The following is a 24,442-nucleotide window of genomic DNA, read 5'->3' as shown; positions in this document are numbered from 1 at the left end:
TTTCATTGTTGCATGAGTAATCTTCTCACTCTTGTTCTTAGTTAGTCAAAAGAAATGGTGCAGATTGGAACCTCTCTTTCATATGTCAGCTGTAAAATGTATGAGGTGGAATTTATTTAGTCAGAGGGGGATGAATCTGCGGGATTAATTGCGACAGGCAGCTGTGGAGTCCAAGTTAATGGATATTTTTAAAGTGGAGATTGACAGATTCTTGATTAGTGAGGGTATCAGGGGTTATGGGAGAAGGCAGGAGAATGGGGTTCAGAGGGAAAGATAGATCAGCCATGATTGAATGGCGGAGTAGACTTGATGGGCTGAATGACCTAATTCTGTTCCTAAAACACGACCTTGTGAATTAGGTTTTGATCGTACTGGTTGAGTGAGAGTTTTCTTAAAATTGTGTAGACTTTGCACATCCATGCCAAGGATGCATAATACCACCCTGGCCATACTCTCATTTCACTTCTACCTTCAGGAAGAAGGTGTCTGAAAACACCTGACCACCAGGTTCGAGAACAGCTTCTTCCCAACTACCATCAGGCACTTGAACACTACAAAACACTAACTAAACTATTAACTATTAAACGTAGTTGGTAATACTAAGGACTTAGGGCTTTTTGCAATAATTTGCATGCAGAGTTTGACCTGTTAAATAATAATTTTTTATCATGTCTTTGGAATCTCATGTTGGGTGTTTATGGTTTTTATAATTCAATACAAAACATTTAGCCAAACCATACAACACATTATCCTCTGACATTTTCGCCACCTCCAACGGGATCCCACGACCGGGGCACATCTTCCCATCTCCACCCCTTTCCACCTTCCGCAGAGACCACTCCCTCTGCAACTCCCTGGTTAACTCATCCCTTTCCACCCAAACCACCCCCTCCCCAGGTACCTTTCCCTGCAACTGCAGGTGATGCAACCCCTAAATTAAATTAAATTAAATTTCTTTATTTATATAGCACATTTTTAGTCAACTTGCATTGACCCCAAAGTGCTTCACATAATTACATCCACACACAGGCAAAGGTGGGTGAAGTGTCTTGCCCAAGGACACAACGACAGTATGCACTCCAAGCGGGATTCGAACCAGCTACCTTCCGGTTGCCAGCCGAACACTTAGCCCATTGTGCCATCTGTCGTCCCATACCTATTTCTCCTCCCTTGACTCTCTCCAGGGACCCTGACAGTCCTTTCAGGTTGGGCAGAGGTGCGCTTGCACCTCCTCCAACCTCATCTACTGAACCCATTGTTCGTGTGGACTTTTATACATCGGCGAGACCAAACGCAAACTGGGCGATCGTTTTGCAGAAAATACCTCCGCTCAGTCCGCCTGGATCTACCTGTATTCTCAGTTGTCAGAGACTTTAAATCTCCTTCCCATTCCCATATTGACCTTCCTGTCCGGAGCCTCCTCCATTGTTAGAGTGAGGTCAAACACAAATTGGAGGAACAACACCTCATATTTCGCTTGGGCAGCTTCCAACCCAGCCGTATGATTATGGATTTCTCTAACTTCAAGTAACCCTTGCATCCCCTCTCAAGTCATTGTACTAGTTTCAGTCGTCTTGTTGAGTCATTGGCTGTAACCACCTAGTCCATAGCTAACAATGGCCTTTCTCCTTTATCATCGATACTTTTTTGCATTTCTTTAATTAATTTGTTCTATAACTCTTTATATTACCCTCTATACCCATCTTCGACGACAGATGGCACAATGGGCTAAGTGTTCGGCTGGCAACCGGAAGGTAGCCGGTTCGAATCCCGCTTGGAGTGCATACTGTCGTTGTGTCCTTGGGCAAGACACTTCACCCACCTTTGCCTGTGTGTGAATGTGTGTGAATGTGTGTGAGTGATTGGTGATGGTCGGAGGGGCCGTAGGCGCAGATTGGCAGCCACGCTTCCGTCAGTCTGCCCCAGTGCAGCTGTGGCTACAGAAGTAGCTTACCACCACCGAGTGTGACTGAGGAGTGAATGAATAATGCGATGTAAAGCGCCTTGAGTATTAGAAAGGCGCTATATAAATCCCATCCATTATATCTCTTGTTTCTCTTTCCCCTGACTCTCAGTCTGAAGAAGGGTCTCCACCCGAAACATCATCTATAACTTTTCTCCAGAGATGCTGTCAGAACCGCTGAGTTACTCCAGCTGTTTGTGTCTATCTTCCGTACAAAGGTATTTACTTTATTCTGAAGAAGGGTCGAATCCCAAATCGTTACCTTTCCATGTTCTCCAGAGAAGCTGACAGATCTGTTGAGTAACTCCAGCACTTTGTGCCTTTTTTTTGGTGTAAACTAGCATTTGCACTTTCTTGTGTCTTCTTTAGTTTAGCTTCAATTAGTTTAGTATAGTTTCCAGGTACAGTATTGCAACAGGCCCTTCGGCCCACAAGTTCCACATCAAGATCACTCGATCAACGTTATCCCGCTTTCTCATCCATCCTCCACACACTGGATGATATTTCCGAGCAGCCAATTAACCTACAAACCCGCACATCTTTGGGATGTGTGAGAAAACCTGAGGATGTGGAAGAAATCCATGCGGTCACAAGGAGAACGTGCAGACTCCACACAGACAGATGCTGAGGTCAGGATTGATCTTGGGTCTCTGGCACCGTGAGGCAGCAGTTCTATCTGCTGCACCACTTAGGACCTAGAATATACTTGGTCTGAATAAATGATTGGAATAAAATGTAAACTGCGAAACACAGATCCAGTAAGTAGCAAATTTGGGCTCAAATAGTTTTGTAACAGTTCCCATGAAGCATTTAATCTGTTAAGATTAATGAGTGTTTATTTATTGTCAATCAGATGTCACAACTTATCATTTAGTTCATCATTCTAAAATCCCATGGCAATCATTTTAACTCAATTCACTCAGTTTGAGATTGTGCGTTTGTGTTGCCTGTGTTATTGTCTTTCAAGCAAGACATCAAACCAATTTCCAATCTCATCCAATTTCCTGGCATTCTATAATCAGACAACTCCAACTAGAAAGACAAATTGAGGGACGGCACAGTGGTGCAGCTGGTAGTCCTGCTGCCTCACAGGGTCAGAGATCCAGGTACGATCCTGACCTTGAGTGCTGTCTGTGTGGAGTTTGCACGTTCTCCATGTGACCTGGAACTGAACTTCGTCAAGTGATCACTGTGAATAAATAAATAATCCCACAATCGTCTGGAGAAGAAAATAACTGTACATGTGAGTAATATTTGAAGTTAAAGGGAAGCTTCCAAAGGAACGACAGATAATTGAGTTCACCTGTACAGGTGGAGATGGAATCATAATTTTCTATGTTCTACTGGATCAAGTCAAGGCAGAAGAGATTAGGTTAACTTGGTATCATGTTTGGCACAGATATTGTGGGCCGAAGGGCCTGCTTCTGTGCCGAACTGTTCTATGCCCTATATCTGAAGTTATGAATAGAATAATAATGGAATCAGGAATGAAGATTGATAATAAATGTAGGCACAAAATATTGGAGTAGCTCAATGGGCTAGGCAGCATCTCCGGAGAAAATGGACAGGCGACGTTTCAGTTTGGGACCCATTTTCCGACATTGATAGTGAATAGCAAACTATAACGACTTCTTTCATCTCATACATCAAACCAGATATTAAAATATATTAATTGGATCCCAAGCTCCTTTCGAAAAATTGCTTCAGTTAATTCACTCCAATCTGTAGGCAGAAGAGAATTAAGGAAGGGGGATGATGGAGTGGGATAATACAAAGGATTTGAGTTCACAAATTACTGGTCATTAAAATCATCGTGTTTATCAGCACAAATTTAATCCTGTTGTTTTGCGAGATACTCAACATGAACCTGAATATGAACAATCAGTCATTCTGAGAATATAATCAAGCTGGGAATGCTAATCGCAATGCATAACTCTGATATCATGCATTTAATTTGTGTCTTTTAGCACATTCACTGCCTTTGGGTTTCAGCAACTAAGTTACAGAGAAAGGTTGAACAAGACAGGTCTTTATTCTTTGGAGCGCAGAAGGTTAAGGGGGGACTTGATAGAGGTCTTTAAAAGTATGAGAGGGATAAACAGAGTTGACGTGGATAAGCTTTTTCCATTGAGAGTAGGGAAGATTCAAACAAGAGGACATGATTTGAGAATTAAGGGACAGAAGTTTAGGGGTAACATGAGGGGGAACCTCTTTACTCAGAGAGTGGTAGCTGTGTGGAATGAGCTTCCAGTGGAAGTGGTGGAGGCAGGTTCGTTTTTATCATTTAATAATAAATTGGATAGGTATATGGAAGGGAAAGGAATGGAGGGTTATGGTCTGAGTGCAGGTAGATGGGACTAGGTGAGAGTAAGTGTTCGGCACGGACTAGAATGGCCGAGATGGCCTGTTTACGTGCTGAGTTGGATGATCAGCCATGATCATATTGAATGGCGGTGCAGGCTCGAAGTGCCGAATGGCCTACTCCTGCACCTATTTTCAATGTTTCTATGTTTCTATGTAATTGTTATGTGGTTATATGGTTTTGGAGAATAAGGACCCCAAGGGCAGCACATTGGCGCCGTGGTAGAGTTGCTGCCTTACAGCTCCTGAGTCCCAGGTTCGATCCTGACTATAGGTGCTGTCTATACAGAGTTTGTATGTTCTCTCTGTGACTGTGTGAGTTTTCTCTGGGTGCTCCAGTTTCCTCCGTCACTCCAAAGATGTACTGGTTTGTAGGTTAGAGGTCTTAAGAGTTAGATAGCGCTCTTAATGATAGTGGAGTCAAGGGATATGGAGAGAAGGCAGGAATGAGGTACTGATTGTGGATGATCAGCCATGATCACAGTAAATGGCGGTGCTGGCTCGAGTATAAACCAGCATCTGCAGTTCCCTCTATGTTCCTGCAGATAGTATAATATGTTAGGAGGAAGTATTTGATTTTGTATCTGACTATACGAAAAATTTCCAAAAGTGGGTCAGACAGCATCCTGGAGATAACGAGTAACAAAACGAGTTGGGACCCTTCTTCAGAATCCTTGTTTCCACATTCAGACTGACTATAAATTGGTTTAATCATTGAACGGTGGACTTAAAAAGGCTATTTTATTTGTTCTTGCATCATTTGCAGTTTACATTTGATTCAGCAACTTAATCATGGATTATCTGCAAAAAAATTCCAGCTTTTTTTTAACCAAAGGGTTTCTATTTTAAGATAATTGATTGGGTTTGCGATGTCTTTGAAAACATCAACATACAGTATAGAGTTACTCAAGCATTATTTTTATTTTTCATGCTATTAAAAGCAGTGATATTATCTTGACAGTTCATTTATCCTGTTGATAGAAGATCACATTAAAATGAGAGAATCATTTGCTGAGATTGTATAATATTGTGTTTGAGCACATAAAGAATTTGTCTTCATAAAATCAGCCACATGGCAGTAAATTTGTCTATCTGTGAAAGTACATTATCGGTTCTGGTGGAAGCTCTATGGGGTTCCTCTCTGGAGTAATGAAACATCGCTGAGAAAAAGTTTTGTCATGTTTGATCTTACATTTGCGATGATTTGTCAGGTTTTAGCTCGTAATGTAGCAAATAGCTGAAGTTTGAGATGAAAGCTGAATGTGCCTGAAATACCCAATAGATCTGGGAGAAAGAGAAACAGTACAGCACAGGAACCGGCCATTTGGCCTACAATGTTTGTGCCAAACTGAACCAACACATCTGCCTGCACATAATCCATATCACTCCATTCCCTACCCATCCAAGTGTCTCTTAAAAACTCATGTTACTGTAGTACAAGACATTGGTGAGGCCATATTTAAAGTATTGTGTTAGTTTTGATCACTCTGTTATATGAAAGATGTTGTTGATCTGGAAAGAGTCCAAAAAGGATTTCAAAGGATATTGCCAGGAATCAAGGGCTTGATCTATAGGAGGAGGTTGAGTTTGGTGGGACTTTATTCCGTGGAGTGCAGGAGTGTAAGATCATGATAGGAATAGATAGGGTAAATGCACTGTCTTTTACCCAAAGTAGGGGAATCAAGAATCAGAGGACATATGTTTAAAGTGTGCGGGAAAGATTTAATAAGAACCTAAGGGCCACCTTTTTTACACAAATGGTGGTGGGTGTATGGAATGAGCTGCCGGGGGAGGTAGTTGAGGCAGTTATTATCACAACATTTAAGAAACATTTAGACAGCTACATGGATAGGACAGGGCTAAAGGTAGGCAGGTGGGACTAATGTAGATGGAATATGTTGGTCGGCGTGGACAGGTTGGGCCGAAGGGCCTGTGTGCATGTTGTATCTTTCAGTCAATCAAATAATCCTCTGAAGGCCATGGTGCCACGATGAGGTCAGTGGCACATCTGTAGTCCTGCCTCACAGTGTCAGAGACCCGGGTTCAATCCTGACTACAGGTTCTGTCTGTGCGGAGTTTGTACTTTCTCCCTGTGACCACGTGGGTTTTCTCCGGGTGCTCTGGTTTCCTCCCACATTCCAAAGACATGCAGGTTTTTAGGTTGATTGGCTTCTATATTAAAAAAATTGTCTCTAGTGTGTAGGATAGAACTAGTGTTGGTCGGCGCAGACTCTGTGGGGCCCACGGCCTGTTTCCATGCTGTATCCCTAAACTAAGCTAAACTAATATGAGGTAGCCAATTTAAATCTGAACATAGGAAATATTTGGATGTCCTTTTCTGAAGTTCTCTCGATGCTTCGTGAGACAGAGGTAGATATTTAGACTATTGCAGAATCAATGGTAACAAGGGTTGGGAGTGATGGACACATAATGCTGGAGTAACTCAGCGGGTCAGGCAGCATCTCTGGAGAAAAAGGACCTTTAGGGTCAGGACCTTTCTTCAGACTCAGACGGGAATGAAGTGGATGGGATTAGATACAATCGTATTGAATGGTAAATAAGCTCCAGGCCATATTAGCCCACTCTTACTCATTTATCTTATATTATTCTATGTTGCCAATTATCCCCAGACTAATGTGTCCAATTAAACCAGAGGTCATATCTTCTCTAGCCATGGTAATGGAATGCTACTAGTTAAAATGCATACCCTGGATTGATGCTAATGGTATCTAATTATAGAGTTTGAGAACAATATTGAAACAAGACTGAGTCTAACATCCCCGAGTATGCAGCATGGGGTCTTTACTCTTAAGGTTTGTCATTAAGTCCAAATAAATGGGCACACACAGTAACGATTCAATTCCCAGTAATATTCACAGCAGAAGCCAAAGCATATTTTGACATTTTTCATTCTGAGATGATGCCATTAATATATTTAACTGAAATATAAAAAATCTACGCCTGTGTAATCACTGTATTATATTATTGTATAATGATGTGGGATTTTCAGTTTGCATCTTGGGCTCCTGTCTTGACATCACTCAGCTTGGAGTGTGTGATCTTAGCTCTGGCAGAGAAATATCTGTCTCCCCGCTGTACTATTCTGAATAGGGTTGTTGTTGGAATTTCCTTTTTTTTGTCTTTCTGTTGCCTCTTTCAAATTTTGAGCTAAAAAAAGCCACTAAACATTGGTTCAACAAGTACAGACACTCCCCGACTTGCACAATAGGCGACTTACGGAAATTCGTAAACAATTCTGTACTCAGTCCCTTGTGCAATCTGGGCAGTTTGTAATTTACACAACATTGTACGATCTCTCAAGTTTACATCAGAAACAAGCCGGCAATGGCGGCATATTTACCCAGAAGGTCGTGCACTGCAGCAAGTGCCCTGGATGTAGCCAGGCGCTGCTGAGTCAGTTAATACTCTCATTGGGTTATTTTGGGCAGCGAATGAGGACGGTGATTTAGACTTAAGTCAAATCGGTACCCGGACGTGGCGCCGACAGACAAGAAGCCGAAGCAAAGAGGTCAAAGCCAAAGAACGGAATGAAAATGAGGCCAAAACGACAATAAACCGAAAGAGTCCGAAGACGAAACGCCTACTAACCGAAAGGATGGGACGCCTAAATGCAAAGTAACCGAAAGGGCGGGACGCCTAAATCCCAAGGAACCAAAAAGCTGCGTTGCCTAAAAGCAATCTTACTGAATGGCCGCTCTGTCGAAACGGCACCTACCCGAAAGGCGGCGCCTACAAGCCAAAGGACCGACTGCCGCTCAACAGAAAAGTCCAATAACGGACTTGACGTTGTCAGGGGGCGGGACTTGTCAGTGATTGGTCCAGACCCCTGCGTCCATCACATCACTGTGAAGGCATGAACATTGTCCCAAACCTCCGCTCCACCCGACCTGCAGCCCGCGGATGGTGGCCGTGGGAGAGTGGGGGCTGTCCCGAGGGATGCGCTCATTTGGCCGCTTTCAACTTGGCGCTTGGGCTCAGATTGCCCAATCACCTATGGCTTGTGTGGAAAATGAACCCCGCGCTCCCATCTCCCCCTTCTCTCTCCCCTCTTCTCTCTCCCTTCTCTCTCCCTTCTCTCCCCTCTTATTTCTCTCCCCCTCTATCTCTCCCTTCTCTCCCCTTTTATTTCTCTCCCCCTCTATCTCTCCCTTCTCTATCTCCCTTCTCTCTCTCCCTTCTCTCTCTCCCTTCTCTCCCCCCTTCTCTCTCCCCTCTTCTCTCCCTCCCCCACTCTCCCCACTCTTCCCTCTTTTCTCCTCTCTCTTCCTCTCCTCTCTCCCCCCCTCTCTCTCCCTTCTCTCTCCACCCTTCTCTCCCCCTCCCCTCTTCTCTCTCTCCCCCTCTCTCTCCCTTCTCTCTCCACCCTTCTCTCCCCCTCCCCTCTTCTCTCTCTCCCCTCTTCTCTCTCTCCCCCTCTCTCTCCCCCTCTCTCTCCCCCTCTCTCTCCCCCTTCTCTCTCTCCCTTCTCTCTCTCCCTTCTCTCTCTCCTTTCCCCTCTTCTCTCTCTCCCTTCTCTCCCCCTCAACTCTCGCCACTCTTCTCTCTCTTCTCCTCTCCCTTATCTCACCCCCCTTCTTGCTTCTCTCTCTCCCCTTCTCTTCCCCTTCTCTCTCTCCTCCGTCTCCACCTGTGGGAGCGTCCCACAGTCATTGACCGCAGTCGGGGGGGGGGGGGGGGGAGTCACCCTGGTGTGGAGGCTGGGGTCCGATGACGGTGCAACGCGGTCAGTGACTGTGGTACGCTCCCGCGGGTGGAGACAGAGGGGAGGGGGAGGGGAAAGGGAAGGGGGGAGAGAGAGGGGGGGGGGGAGAGAGAGAGAGAGGGGGAGAGAGAGGCAAGGGAGGGAGAGAGAAGGGACAGAGAGAGAAGGGAGTGAGAGGGGGGGAGGAGGGGAAGAGAGAAGAGGAAATAGAGAAGAGTGGAGAGAGAAGAGGAGAGAGGGAAAAGGGGAGAGAGGTAGAGAGAGAAGGGAGAGAGAGAAGGGAGAGAGAGAGAGAGAGTGGGAGAGAGAGAAGAGGAGAAAGTGAAGGGGGAGATGGGAGCGTGGGGTTCATTTTCCACACAAGCCATAGGTGACTGGGCAATCTGAACCCAAGCACCAAGTTGAAAGCGGCCAAATGTGCGCATCCCTCAGGACAGCCCCCACTCTCCCACGGCCACCCTCCGCGGGCTGCAGGTCGGGTGGAGCGGAGGTTTGGGACAATGTTCATGCCTTCACAGTGATGTGATGGGCGCAGGGGTCTGGACCAATCACTGACAAGTCCCGCCCCCCAGCAACGTCAAGTCCGTTATTGGACTTTTCTGTTGAGCGGCAGTCGGTCCTTTGGCCTGTAGGTGATGCCGCCTTTCGGGTAGATAGTGTTTCGACAGAGCGGCCAATCAGTAAGTTTGCTTTTAGGCGACGCAGCTTTTCGGTTCCTTGGGTTTTAGGCGTCCTATCCTTTCGGTTAGAAGGCGTTTTATCTTCGGACTCTTTCGGTTTATTGTCGTTTCGGCCTCGTTTCCATTCTGTTCTTTGGCTTCGACTTCTTTGCTTCTGCCTCTCGTCCGTCGGCGCCACGTCCGCACACGGTAAAATCTGACATAAAAGCTGGCGTTGAAGAGGGTCCAGAGCAGATTTACGAGAATGATCCCAGGAATGATTGGCTTAACGTACGATGAACGTTTAACGGCATTGGGCCTGTACTCGCTGGAGTTTAGAAGCATGAGGGGACACCTCATTGAAACTTACCAAATCATGAAAGGTCTGGATATAGTGGATGTGGAGAGGATGTTTCCACTAGTGGGAGTGTCTAGCACCAGAGGGAACAACCTCAGAATAAAAGGACATATCTTTAGAAAGGAGATGAGGAGGAATTTTGTTAGTCAGAGCTGGTGAATCTGTGGAATTCATTGCCACAGACGGCTGTGGAGGCCATTTGATTGGGTATTTTTAAAACGGAGCTTGACAGGTTCTTGATTAATAAGGGTGTCAAAGGTTATGGGGAGAAGGCAGGTGAATGGGGTTGAGAAGGAAAGATAGACCAGCCATGATTGAAGGGCACATTAGATTAGACTAGATGTCAAATGCCTGTTGTTTAGTTTAGTTTATTGTCACATGTACTGAGGTACAGTGAAAAACGTTACATTTGCAATTGTACAAATACGTTTATTGATGAGAAAAACATTTTTCACACAGAGAGTGGTGAATCTCTGGAATTCTCTGCCACAGAAGGTAGTTGAGGCCAGTTCATTGGCTATATTTAAGAGGGAGTTGGCCCTTGTGGCTAAAGGGATCAGGGGTATGGAGAGAAGGCAGGTACAGGATACTGAGTTGGATGATCAGCCATGATCATATTGAATGGCGGTGCAGGCTCAAAGGGCTGAATGGCCTACTCCTGCACCTATTTTCTATGTTTCTATGTTTATCAGCCTCCTTCATGATAGAGTCCACGACACCTTGAATTCATATTTTCACTTGACTGTCAGAGGTTCCCACCTGGCAATAGAACAACCTCCTTCTTGGTTAAAGTCTATGACTTTGAATGCAGATGCTTTAAATGTTGCTGGTAATATATTGCTACAACCTTGGTTGAGGAGTTCTAGCCTAAATGTTACCCACTGAATCCGTCCTTAATACATCCCTTTATTATCTTGAAGCTCAGTCCATTCTCTGTGGTCTCCCACTTCACTGAGCTGTAACGTATTTGGAATAGCTGACACATCCTCCCTGTACTTCTGTGTTCCAAGCCACTGACTATCTGCAGTGTGACTAATCAATTTCAAAGCCTCATCCTCATCTTAAATACCTCTGCTGCAAAAAGTGGATGATGCACAATTTTATATTTACTGAAATGATGGCAAAATAAGTGTGGATAGTGCATCCAATATATATCCTGCTGCAACACAATATTCTGGCCAAACTAAGTTTGTATAGGCTGACAGACACCCCCAGACCATGCATGATCGAGTAGATTTGGGTTGTCGATTAATAACTTCTTGAACTTCTACAGGTGGAGAGTATATTGACTGGTTGCATCAGGGCCTGGTTTGGCAACTCGAACATGCAGGAATGAAGCAGATTACCAAAAGTGGTGGACACTGCCCGGTCCATCACACGAACTGACATCCCTACTATTGAACGGATACCATATCCAAAAAAAGCAGCCAATCTCATCAAAGACTCACACCACCCTGGCCATGCTCTCATTTCACACCTACCATCGGGAAGAAGGTCTGAAAGCCATCATGACTACCAGGTTCAAGAATAGCTTCTTCCCAACAACCATTTCTTTAGACTTTAGTCAGCATCTTTAGCCAGAGGGTGGTGAATCTGTGGAAATCTTTGCCACAGAAGGCTGTGGAGGCAAAGTCAGTGGCTATATTTAAGGCAGGGAAAGATTCTTGATTAGTACCGGTGTCAGAGGTTATGGGGAGAAGGCAGGAGCTTGGGGTTTGGTTGGACAGATAGACCATCCATGATTGAATGGCAGAGTAGACTTGATGGGCCAAATGGCCTCATTTTACTCCTATCATTTATGATCTTATGAACCATCAGGCTTTAGACTTTTACTTTAGAGTTGCACCTAGTCGATGCCGACCAGTGATCGCCCCGTACACTAGCACTATCCTACACGCTAAGAACAATTTATGTTTTTGTTTACCAAAGCCAATTAACCTGCAAGCCTGTAGTCTTTGGAATGTGGGAGGAAACCTGAACACCCGGGGAAAACCCACCTGGTCACAGGATGAACGTACAGCCAATAACTGTACTCGGTATTGAACCCAGGTTTCTGGCATTGTAAGGTAGGAACTCTACTACGGTGCCACCCCAATATTGTGCAGCTCTTGAACACAACACAACCCTAATCTCAACGATAAACTATGAACTGTCTTTGGAAGACACAAAGTGCTGGAGTAGCTCAGTGGGTCAGGCAGCATCTCAGGAGAACGTGGTTGGGCGACGTTTTGGCTTGGAATTCCGACTTCTCCCTGTGGACTGTCCTTGATCACAGTAAGAACCTTGTGCATTTTTGCACTAGTACTGGGATTATTGAATATTTGGTTTATGTATTATCTACGTCTATTGCGTTGACAGCCCTGTTACGCTGCTGCAAGTAACAATTTTATATCGAAGTCACGTGGGTGACTACGTGAAGAGCCCGCCAGCCCGCATGCGCGTCAATACGTCAACGCATGGCGCGGGAGTCGGAGCAGTTCGAAACTGCTCTGGCAGGTAAGTTAATTTTGTTTTCAGCGGGTTGCTGCGGTGCAGCGGGCCCGGAGTAGCTGACGGGCGCAGCCTGTGTGGCTGCCGCCGTTGGAGCTCTGAACGGGAGCAGGCAGCCGGATTTGGAGGCCGCCGTGGAGGCTCCGTAAGGAGCTGGGATTCGATATTGCGGCTGCCGGCGCGGCCAGGTCAGCGATCGCTGCAAAAGATTAGCAGCAGCCGGTGGTTTAAAAATAGCCACGGCCAGGACAGCAACCGCCAGGTAAGCTCAGCTGCAATAGCGCCTAGCAATTTTAAACATAGATGCTGCCGGCTGAGGTCGGTTCAGCTTACGCTGGAGAGCAGCGTATGGTGTATGCTCTATTTATAGGGCGGCTATAAATAGAGTTGGCAGGTTTTTAATAGCAGTTGCCGCTCGGTCACGTTTGTGACTATCCTAGCAGATAGGATACAAAGGTGATGTTTAATACTTTGGTAAGGTAACGATGTATCATGCCAATAAAGTTTATTAAATTGAAATTGAATACAAAGGACATTTATTATCACATACACCAAATGGTGTAGTGAAATTTGACTTGCCATTGCAGTATAAAATGGGGCTCCACTTGAGTAGGCGGCTGTTCGGAGAATCTTACGGGCAATGCCCGTACAGCTTAATGATTGATACTCAGAAAGGGAGTCAGCCAGAGGCCTGAGGAGGCAACGCCTGGTTCAGGGTTGCATTCTATTTCCTCCTCTAAAAAACTCCATTGAGGCTCCAGAAAGGAGCTCCTGGCTTGGGAAGCTTTTTTTGAGCTGTGTCTATCAGACACCTGTGGGAGCAACACCTGCTTCAGGGTGGCGTCATGATAATTTCCGCTCAGTAGAGGGAACTGTTGGAGATTCTTTCATAAGAGACTCCAACTATGTAGATATCGATAAAGCAGTCCAATCTCTGATCTAGTGGGGATATGCTTCTTTTAATCATATGACCAAACTATGCTCCGTGTACTGGAGGCATTAACAGGCGGTTCCAGCCATATGCCTGTGACAACACCTGGCAGGGTTGCAGTATTTCTCCCACTGTGTCGTGGGGAATATCGGAAAGATGTGACTCCGATTATGATGTCGACTCATCCAGGTCATATGGGGGCCAGAGGCCTGAGGTAGCAACACCTGGTGCAGGGTTGACTCTATTTCCTCTCCTGAAATACTCCGTTGAGGCTCCAGAAGGGAGCAAGGACTCGGAGTCACTAGCAGGTGCAACCTGTCTGGGGTAAGTACAATAAATAATGATGATTTATACCGACAGCAGAGGACCGCAGCAGTGCGAAAAGCCGACGGCCACTTCGGAGTCGCTGGCAGCGCCGATCTGCACATCTAGTTCCGATTCGGCTCCTAGAGGGAGTAGCTTGGCAACCCCGTGTCGGGGCAAAGCCAAAGCCAAGTCTGTGAGACAAGTCCTGTCGGACGATTCAGGACAAGAGGATTCTGTCCCCAAATCTATGGCAGATGTGACTGGCCGTTTGTCTCATTTGTAACATCTGATGGATCAGACGGTGGCACAAAATATGCTCCGTGCTACGGAGGCATGCACAGGCAGTTCGAGTCATACGCCTGTGGCAACACCTGGTTCAGGGTTGCAATATTTCTCCCACTCTGTCGAGGGGAGTGTCTGAGATCAGTATGAGCTGACTCCAAATATGAGTATGTGCCTGAATCCCATGCTTTAATGCATGATGTGCGAGAGTCGCATAAGGAAGAGCTGCTTGGTCTTGCCTCTAAATTTGCTGTTCCCTCGGGGACGGGCAAGCCACTACAAGAGGAGTTGGCCAGCAGCATCAGCTACCTAACATCACACCAGCTGAAGGAATGGCAAGCATGGGGCTGAAGATGTGGTCAGACAAGGTCTGCATATGGAACTTCGCTGAATCTCCAACAAGCAAATCGACCCGGGTTCAGAGGCGCTGGCAGTTAAGGTCTCTTTATTAACCTCCATAAAACTCCGAAATCGAGCAGTCTGTCGGCCCAGGTTTGAGTTTACTGGCAGCATGGGCTGTCTAGTATCTTTTCACTGTCTCTCGAAAAGATCAGGTTGATGCAGATACATTGGCAGGGCGCCTTGCATAGTAACCTCTGTAAGTTCCAAGTAGGAACAGCTTGGTTACCCTGGTTCAGGGTAGACCATCATGGAACCGGCTGGCCATATGGGTCATATCGTGTCATATCGGAGCCTCGGCTGCGGGCCCAGTGGACGACATCGTCGGGAGCTCGCAGGTTTGGTGGCCTGTTTTTCCGGGGCTCCTGCAACAACAGCTTCGTCCGCTGGACTGGAGGGCGGCAGCTTCGGCAGCTACCACCACCTCGGGCCGCGGAGTTTGAACCGGCCCGTTCGCGGAGCACGGTTGAGCCGCAGGACTTACTTATCATCACCCGGTGGGGTCACAACATCGGAGGCCTGGATCGCCTCAGGGCAGAGGGAGAACAAGGAGGGAAGAGACAAAGACTTTAAGACTTTTGCCTTCCATCACAGTGAGGAGGTGCCTGGTGAACTCACTGTGGTAGATGTTAAATTTGTGTGTTTTTATTATTTTTATTATATGTATGACTGCAAGGCAACAAAATTTCGTTCAGACCGAAAGGTCTGAATGACAATAAAGGATACTTTGACTTTGACTTTGAAGCACTGCCTCAACATCTGTGATTGAGGTTATCAGGCTGCTCAGTAGAGTGAAGTAGTTGAAGTCTCCCTCAACACATGTTTAAATTGCTGCTCAGTTAGTGGAGTTGCCAGTTCGTTGGAAACATAATTGCCATCCTATCTGGGATCGGTAGCTACCAGCAGGAAGCTGGTCTGGCATATAGTATTTTTATCTGACTTGCAAGTTCATGTTGTGAATCAAAAATGTATTTATAATAATCTGTAGGCTCTCAAGACTAGTATTCCTGATTGAGTGGCTGGTCGAAGAGATTGTGTTGTGCACACTGGCGACTCAGACAGGTGGTTTCTGTCAGAGGACTGCGTAGCAATTCCTGGTTCAGGCTTGCATTATGCTAAATTCCACTCTGAGGAAGAACGCTGAGGATTTGAGGTGACTCTAATAGTCAAAAGTTGACAGGGAACTCATATTCCCACATCAAGTGGATGCTGTGTTTTCAGCTCTAGTCATAAGGTTCCGTCCGTATGGTCAATAGAGGAACGGTGGTTCAAAGTGGAATCAGTGGCATCTCACAGAGGATGAGTAGTCTGCCCAAGAACAAGAGGGGTATATTTCTGATATTTCTCAACATTACAGGAATGTAGAGCATGCCAAATCAGGTTAGGATTTGGCTAATCTGATCATGTGTTTAGTTACCCAGTTTAAGATGGATAATTGGCTATTCAGCAATTTAGCTGATTCAGTGAATCGATCTTGAAGATGCATACTTTGCCATATCTATACACAAGAGGCACAGATTATCTGGTGTTTTGATAACAAAGCCAGTGGTGGAAGCTAATGCTGCCCTATTCAGATCAAAGGGCATTGTGTCATCGAGTTTTTAGATAACATGTGTGTACAAAATCATGAGAGGAATAGATTGGTCGATGCAGAGTCTCTAGCCTAACATAGGGGAATTGAGAACCTTTTCATACGAGGGGTGGTGGGTGTATGGAACGAGCTGCCTCAGGAGGTAGTTAAGGCAGATAGTATCGCAATATTTAAGAAAAACATTTAAACAGGTACTTGGATAGGGTAGGTTTAGAGGGATATGGACCAAATGTAGGCAAGTGGGACTAGTATAGATGGGACATGTTGATCAGTTGGGCCGAAGCGCCTGTTTCCTTGATGTGTGACTATGAGTCTATGAACTAATTCTTGTGATTTTGGAGCCTAAACAAAGAATTAATAATGTTCCATTAGTGCTAATATACTAAATGAATGTGTACTTAGTGTAGCCATTGCCTCTGATGCATAGGCTGATTCCACTTACTAAGTGCAATTGTTTTTATTTCAGAAACTCACATTCAATTAAGATTTGGCTTGTGATGATTTATAATCATATACTCAAATAACCATGAAGTATTCTTCAGTGCATGCCATTTAATTGAAGATATAAACTATTGTTTCTCAGTTCCACTTGATGTGGCAAGGGAAAAGATGATTTGCCAGTGTGAATGAAGCTCCATGGTGACATAACTCTATGGTGGCACCGATTTTCACCTTGTGCAAAATTCTTCAAGTGTCTCTGTTCCAAAGAGATCACAGCCTGAACAGGGACTTGAACCCTGGACCCTCAGATTAAAAGTCTGATGCTCTACCGACTGAGCTATCCAGGCTCCCATTGGAATATTTTAAATTTGAAGCAGCTTCTGTCTAGTTGTTTGCTTAAAATGATCTAGTCTTGTTGCATGTTTAAGAAAGAACTGCAGATGCTGGAAAAATCGAAAGTGGACAAAAATGCTGGAGAAACTCAGCGGGTGAGGCAGCATCTATAGAGAGAAAGAATAGGCGATGTTTTGGGTTAAGAAGAAGGGTCTCACATTTTTGTCCACCGAGTCTTATTGCATGGTAATTTGGAAATAATAATGTCTAATGATCCCTGCCAGTTCCCAAAACACTGACTGCCCTCCCATCTCTTCTCATCAAGTTGTTCCGCCCTAATCAGGATCCCCAGACTGACCCATTCATTACTGCTAGACACAAAATCCTGGAGTAACTCAGCGGGACAGGCAGCATCTCAGGAGAGAAGGAATGGGTGATGTTTCGGGTCGAGACCCTTCTACAGACTGATGTGTCACAGTCTGAAGAAGGGTCTTGACCTGAAACGTCACCCATTCCTTCTCTCCAGAGATGCTGCCAGTCCTGCTGAGTTACTCCAGCTTTTTGTGTCTATCTTCGATTTAAACCAGCATCTGTAGATCTTTCCTATACCATTCAATGCTGCGTTTGCCAAAGAATATCAGCGGAGCAGGATCTTAAAAAGGTGGAGTCATCCACCATGGTAAAGGCTGGGAGATTGCAACTCCCAGCAGCACTGTATCTGATGAGCAAACAATGGGAAGATGGTCAGCTTGGTGATGGGCAAGCAAACTGATGAATCTTCATTTGGAAACCCATACTGTTGAGAGTTTAAAATGATCTTGTACCAGAGAGAGCTCACTCTGGTCATTTGCTTTCCTAATGCAGGCAGTAGAGGGGGTAAGAGTAATAAGAGAGAATATAGAAAGGTAAATGATGCTATTACAGTCAGATGAATTTAACCCTTACTATCCCTACACAATTATAGGGGCATAAGTTCAAAGACACTGGTTACATAGGAGACACATGAAACTGCAGTTGCTGGAATCCTGAGCAAAACACAGTGCTGGAGGAACTCAGCAGGTCAGGCAGCATCTGAGGAGGAAAAAGACTGGGGATGTTTCAAGTCGGGATTCTTCTTCAGACTGATTGGAGTATAGGATAGAAAGCTGGAAAAGAGAAATGGGGATGGGACAACACCCAGCAAGTGATAGGTGGATACAGGTGAGGTGGGATTTGATCTGCAGATGGGTGGAGTAAGTGACAAATGCTAGAGGGGAAAAGGAGACAAAAATATGTGAGGTGAGTAGCGGAGGAATGAAATGGAAAACTAGTGGAATGGACGGGGAGGGGGGGTAGGGGAAGGAGAAGAGTGGGGTTAAAAGAGAAATGGAGGACTATGGGATGGGAGATGGGTACATGAAGGAGTGGGGCAACAGGGAGGATGGGAAATGGAGGGAGGAATGGGCCCACACTGGGTTTGGGGAGGGTGGGCAGGGGAAATAGAAGGGATAGAGGGTATTGTTTAAAGGTGGACAATTCAATGTTAATACTGTTGCCTCCCAAGTGGAATATGAGGTGTGCGTCTCCAGTTTGTGTGGCCTCACTCTGGCAATGGAGGAGACCCGGGACAGAAAGGCCGTTATGGGAAGGGTGTTAAAATGGCTAGCAACTGGGAGATTCGGCCAGCCTAGGTGGACTGAGCACGTGTTCAGCAAAATGGTCGCCGATTTTACACGGTCTCAATTACTTCCTTAAACCCCTGTCTCACGGTGCGAGTCCACCCACGAGTGATCCCGAGTTTAAAATAAATCAAACTCGTGGTAATCACGTAGAATTAACGTAGCGGGAACGTCGGAATGAAAGATTTCCACGAGTCAAATTTACTCTTGAAGTTAAAACTTTAAACTTTTAAACGCGTTGTAAGAACGTAGTAGCCCGTGAGTTTACCGTAGTGACTCGTGTGTCTACCGTGGGCACTCTTTAACTCAGCGGGACAGGCAGCATCTCTGGGGAGAAGGAATGGGTGACGGGATGACGTTTCCAAAATTCTGCTGCGTCTTTGTGTTACTCCAGCACCGTGTGTTCACTTTTTGTCAACCAGCATCTGCCCTTTCTTGTGTATGACATTATTTGTATCCGTGCCCACGGTAGACTCACGAGTCACTACGGTAAACTCACGGGCTACTACGTTCTTACAACGAGTTTAAAAGTTTAAAATTTTTACTTCAAGAGTAAATTTGACTCGTGGAAATCTTTCATCATGTTGAAAGATTTTCACGAGTTAACAAGTTTCCCGAGTACCTGCCGTTAGCGTTACGAGTTCCGACGTTAATTCTACGTGATTATCACGAGTTTGATTTGTTTTAAATTCGGGATCACTTGTGGACTCGCATCGTGAGACAGGGCCATTAGGTAGAAATTCACTGAAATTTCTGAATGTCAACTCAGCCACTCCTTGGCGGCATGTTAATGGTCAGTGCCAGGAAGGATTAGTGCAGTGGCTATTTGAGAGAAGGGTGATTATTGTCCTGGTGGTGAGATTGCCAGGGCATGCTCCTTCCTCTGGGTAAACACGCAATATGTGCCAATTGTGGCATCAGCTGATACACAGAGCACGTATGTTTGAACCCTCGTCAGTAGTTACGAAGGCTGTCATGTGACGTCAGGGGCTAAGGGGAGTGTCCTGCTACATAAGCATATCTCACCTTGAGATCAACCCCAGTCAACAGGTAGCTGAGCTCGAGACAACACCCTCGCTCAGCTACTGCAGCAATGACAATTATGTTAGTGGATCAAACTTACATGTAACTTACATGTAACACCTGAATAAAGCAACTGTTTATTCACCATGTTTGGTGCCGCTACACAAACACATTTTAAAATGGAAGCTTGTCTTTGATTAATGATAACAGGATCTGTCGTTAAATTCTGAAGCTTATCTGATGCCTACACCTTTTATGTGGCATTCCTTCAACTGGCGTAGAGACTTAATTAGCAAGAGATGCTACACTTGTTGCTTTACCTCCCCCCTCGACTCCATCCAAGGACCCAAGCAGTCATTCCAGGTGCGACCTGCATCTCCTCCAACCTCATCTGTTGCATCCGCTGCTCTAGATGCCAGCTGATCTACATCGGTGAGACCAAGCGTAGGCTTGGCGATCGTTTCGCCGAACACCTCCGCTGGGTCCGCAATAACCAACCTGACCTCCCGGTGGCTCAGCACTTCAACTCCCCCTCCCATTCCGTATCCGACCTCTCCGTCCTGGGCCTCCTCCACGGCCAGAGTGAGCAACACCGGCAATTGGAGGAACAGCACCTCATATTCTGCTTGGGGAGTCTGCATACTGGTGGCATGAACATTGAATTCTCCCAATTATGTTAGCCATTGCTGTCACCTCCCCTTCCCATCTCTCCCTCAGCCCTCTGGCTCCTCCTCCTCCTTGTGGAGTGCAGAATTGTGACTGATCTCACTCTACACCAGAGAATAATGTGTCTGTGGAAGTGTCTCGACCCGAAATGGCACCCATTCCTTCTCTCCAGAGATGCTGTCTGTCCCGCTGAGTTACTCCAGCTTTTTGTGTCTATCTTCGGTTTAAACCAGTAGCTGCAGTTCCTTCCTACACATAATGTGTATGTACAGCATAGAGCAGTTCGGCCACAAAGTGCTGGATTATCTCAGAGGGCCACTGAGTAACTCCAGCACTATTTACCTTATTTGGATCCAGCATCTGCAGTTCCTTGTTTCTACATGGAACAGCATAGCGCAGGAACAGGTCCTTTAGGCCGGTGTGATGCCAAGATGAACTCATTTTCCTACATGTGATCCATATCTCTCCATTTCCAACATTTCCATCTAACAGCCTCTTAAATGCCACTAATCTGTCTCTACCGCCACCCTTGGCGGCACATTCCAGGCACCACCAACCCCTGCGGGAAAGAAAACCTGCTCCTTGCATCTCTTTTAAACTTTGCCTCTCTCGCCTTATGACTATGCCCTTTTGTTTTTAACATTTCCACCCTGGAGAAAATGATCCTGACTGCCTACCCAACCATGCCTCTCATAACTTTATAAGCTTCTCTCAGGTCTCCCCTCAGCCTCTGACGCTCGCTAGAAAACAATCCAATATTGTCCAACCTCCTTATAACTAACCCCCCCTAATCCATGCAGCAGTCTATTTCAAAATTGCTGCAGTAGCAGTTTCTTCATCGTTTTTAGGATGCAAGAGAAGCAGACAACAAATATTTCCATTGAGAATAGGACCCAACCCGGGGTCCGATCGCCGGCGTGGGGGAGCTGAGATTCCCCCCCGGTGTAGGAACTGATCGCCCCGATGCGGAGGGCTCGACCACCGGCTACGGGAGAAAGATCGTCCCGTCAACGGAAGGCTCGAGCCCCCCGACCGTGGGAGAACAAAGGGAAGAGATTTAACTTTTTTTTTTCGCCTTCCATCACAGTGAGGAATGTGGAGGAGTCACTGTGGTGGACGTTTATGTTAAAATGTATTTTGTGTGTTCTGTTGCTTTTTATTTGTATGACTGACTTGGCAAATGAAATTCCTCGTATATTTGCAAAAATACTTGGCTAATAAAGTATTATTGTATTGCAGACTGAACCAAAAATAGATAGAACTCCAACTGTGCATTAATTACTGAGCAATGAACATTTGACTGTAAGTGGTCTATTTTTTTAATTGAGAAGCTGTCTCCGAATAAGAATTCACAGCATGTTGGCACTGAATCATAGAATGGCATCAATCTCTTCTGGTTGTCTAATTAAGTGGCATCTGATTTCTGCCGAATGAAAACAAGTTTGGGACAATCTAGTACAGTCACACATTTATTTTATTGCATGTAAGAATGAGAAAGGAAATCCTGTATTTACCATTGTTTATGAGAGTATTTTATTGAGATTTGATATTAAGATTGTCAGGAACAAGGAACCTCCTTTTGTTTATTTCTCTGACATTCTGTTGGATATTTCAATGCAGCCAAATTCTGTCCCTGTGTGAATAAAAAAAACTCACGATCCACTTCAGATAAAGTTACAATGAATGATAAACCGTCAGTTGGTCTGTTCTGAGACGACCGCAAGATATCTGACTGGGCAATGGGAAATGCATAAAATAGTTTAAAGCCTCGGGTCCCTTTGGCAATGGTGGTTTGTTATCTTTGTTGAAGTGATCCACTTTAACTCTTTCAAGTATACTTTACTCCAAGTCAGAAACAAATCCCAACTACATTCATACAAAGCCAATTAACCTACAAACCTGTATGTATTTGGAGTGTGGGAGGAAACCGAAGATTTCGGAGAAAACCCACGCAGGTCACGGGGAGAACGTACAAACTCTGTACAGACAGCGCCCGTAGTCGGGATCGAACCCAGGGTTCTGGAGCTGTAAGGCAGCAACTCTACCGCTGCGCCACTGTGCCGCCCATTCTACAGTGCTTTCTGCAGTCTTTCTGTCAATACTGTACATCAAAGATTGTCTCAGATTATGACTGTCCCTTCTCAGCCCATACAACAGTAAATAGGAGAGCATAATACTAATAAAATACTGCTTTTTTATGTCATCAATAACTTTTAGAAAATGTGCGTGGAGTCATTGTCTTCTCACAGCAGGGAAACATAGACTTTGGCTGAACTCATCCGTACCGACAAAGATGCCCTATCCAACTTTGTCCCAGATGCCTCTTTTATCCTTACCTCCTCACCTCACACTTTTTGCCTTTTTATTTCTGGCCTTTGTCCCACCATCCGTCACCTTAAAAAAAAAACAATTACTGCATATCCACCTATCCCTTGCCAGTCTCTGTCATGTCATCACCCTTCTTCCAGCTTGCTCCCCCACCCCCACCCTCTGCCCACTGAAGAAGCATCTCAAACCGAAATTCCATCTTTTCCAAAGATGCTGTTTGACCTGCTGAGTTACTCCACCACTTTGTATCTTTTTGTTTAAACCAACAGGATGGCACGGTGGCACAGCGGTAGAGCCTTACAGCGCTTGCGGAGTCGGTAACCCGGGTTCGATCCCGACTACGGGTGCTGTATGTACGGAGTTTGTACATTCTCCCCGTGACCTGCATGGGTTTTCCCCGGATTCCTCCAAGACCACAAGAAATTGTAGTGAATTGAGGACAGCCCAGACCATCACACAAACCAACCTCCCTTTTATTGAGTCAATTTATCCCTCACGCTGCCTCGGCAAGGCAAGCAGCATAATCAAGGCTGAGTCGCACCTTGGCCACTCCCTTTTCTCCCCTCTCCCATCAGGCAAAAAGGTATAGAAGTGCGAAAACGCACACCTCCAGATTCAGGGACAGTTTTCTCCCCAGCTGAGATCAGAAAACTGAATCATCCTACCACAACCAGAGAGCATTGCTGAACTACTATCTACCTCATTGGTGACCCTTGGACTATCCTTGATCGGACTTTGGGGGTGGGGGGTTGAGATTTCATAGGAACCAGAGGGGTGACCTTTTCACCCAAAAGGCGGTAGGTGTATGGAACGACTTGTTGAGGCAGGTGCTATCATAACATTGAAGAGACAATTGGACAGGTAGATAGATAGACTCAACTCACTGAGTTACTCTAGCACTTTGTGTCTATCTCCGTTATAAACCAGCATCTGCAGTTTCTTTTTACGCACGGGTTTAGAAGGTTGTGAGCCAAGTGCAGGCAGGTGGAATTGGTGTCGATGGGGGCATGTTGGTTAGTGTGGGCATGTTGGTTAGTGTGGGCAAGTTGGGCCGAAGAGGCTGTTTCAATGCTGTATGACTATGATGCTATATAAATTAAAAAGAACACTAAATATTCACACAGTGCATTTAATTATGATAAAGCTTTGAATTGCTGAATTAATGCTAATGTATAAAACACTGGCAATGTCATTACATTTATTGTGAATATTAAGAGGATTAAGATAGGTTGGGCAGATTTCAGATTGCCACAGTGGAACTAATTTATACATGGTTTCTACTGCAGCTGCTACAGACAGGATAGAGGTTGGTCTCATGTTGTGTGTCAGATTATCATTAGTTTGTCAGTTGCTGAGGACTAATGTCAAAATGTCCTTGTCATTAATTAACACGGCTGGCTCAATATCTCAGGAGCTAAATGGGGACAACTGGCATCTACTCCTGTGAATGCAGTTGGGTGCAGTATTGTTGCTGTCACAGTGTGAACACTTGTAGCATAGATCAGTGTTAGTACAATCGAGCATAGACCATAGAACAGTACAGCACATAAATGGGCAATATGGCCCACAATGTTTGTGCCAAATATGATGCCAAGTAAAACCGATCTCATCTGCCTGCACTTGATCCATATCCCTCTATTCTCTGCACTTCCATGTGCCTAAAAGCTTCTGAAATGTCGCTATCAGATCTTCCCCCACTACCAGGCAATGCGTTCTAAGCTCCCGAGTGCGTGCGTGCGTGTGTGTGTGTGTGCCTTGCCTCACACATCACCTTAAACTTTCCCCCTCTCATTTTAGAGCTATGCCCTCTGGTGTTTTCACATCTGTTTAAACTTACATATCCAACCTGGGAATAAAGTTCTGACCCTCTACCCAATCTATGCCTCTCATAATTTTATATACTTGGTGCCTCAGGTCAGCTGATCAGCTG

At 45.5% G+C, this 24,442-nt stretch overlaps 1 non-coding gene across 1 annotated transcript; it reads right to left on the bottom strand.

The window, feature by feature from the left end:
• Window positions 1-16,778: 16,778 nt before the first annotated feature.
• trnak-uuu lies at window positions 16,779-16,851 on the bottom strand. The gene has a single exon. It is a non-coding gene; the product is annotated as a tRNA-Lys (tRNA).
• Window positions 16,852-24,442: the final 7,591 nt, after the last annotated feature.

Source organism: Amblyraja radiata, chromosome 26 (genome assembly GCF_010909765.2).
Source record: "Amblyraja radiata isolate CabotCenter1 chromosome 26, sAmbRad1.1.pri, whole genome shotgun sequence".
Classification (NCBI taxonomy): Eukaryota; Metazoa; Chordata; class Chondrichthyes; order Rajiformes; family Rajidae; genus Amblyraja; species Amblyraja radiata.
This window is presented reverse-complemented; position numbering and strand designations above follow the sequence as displayed.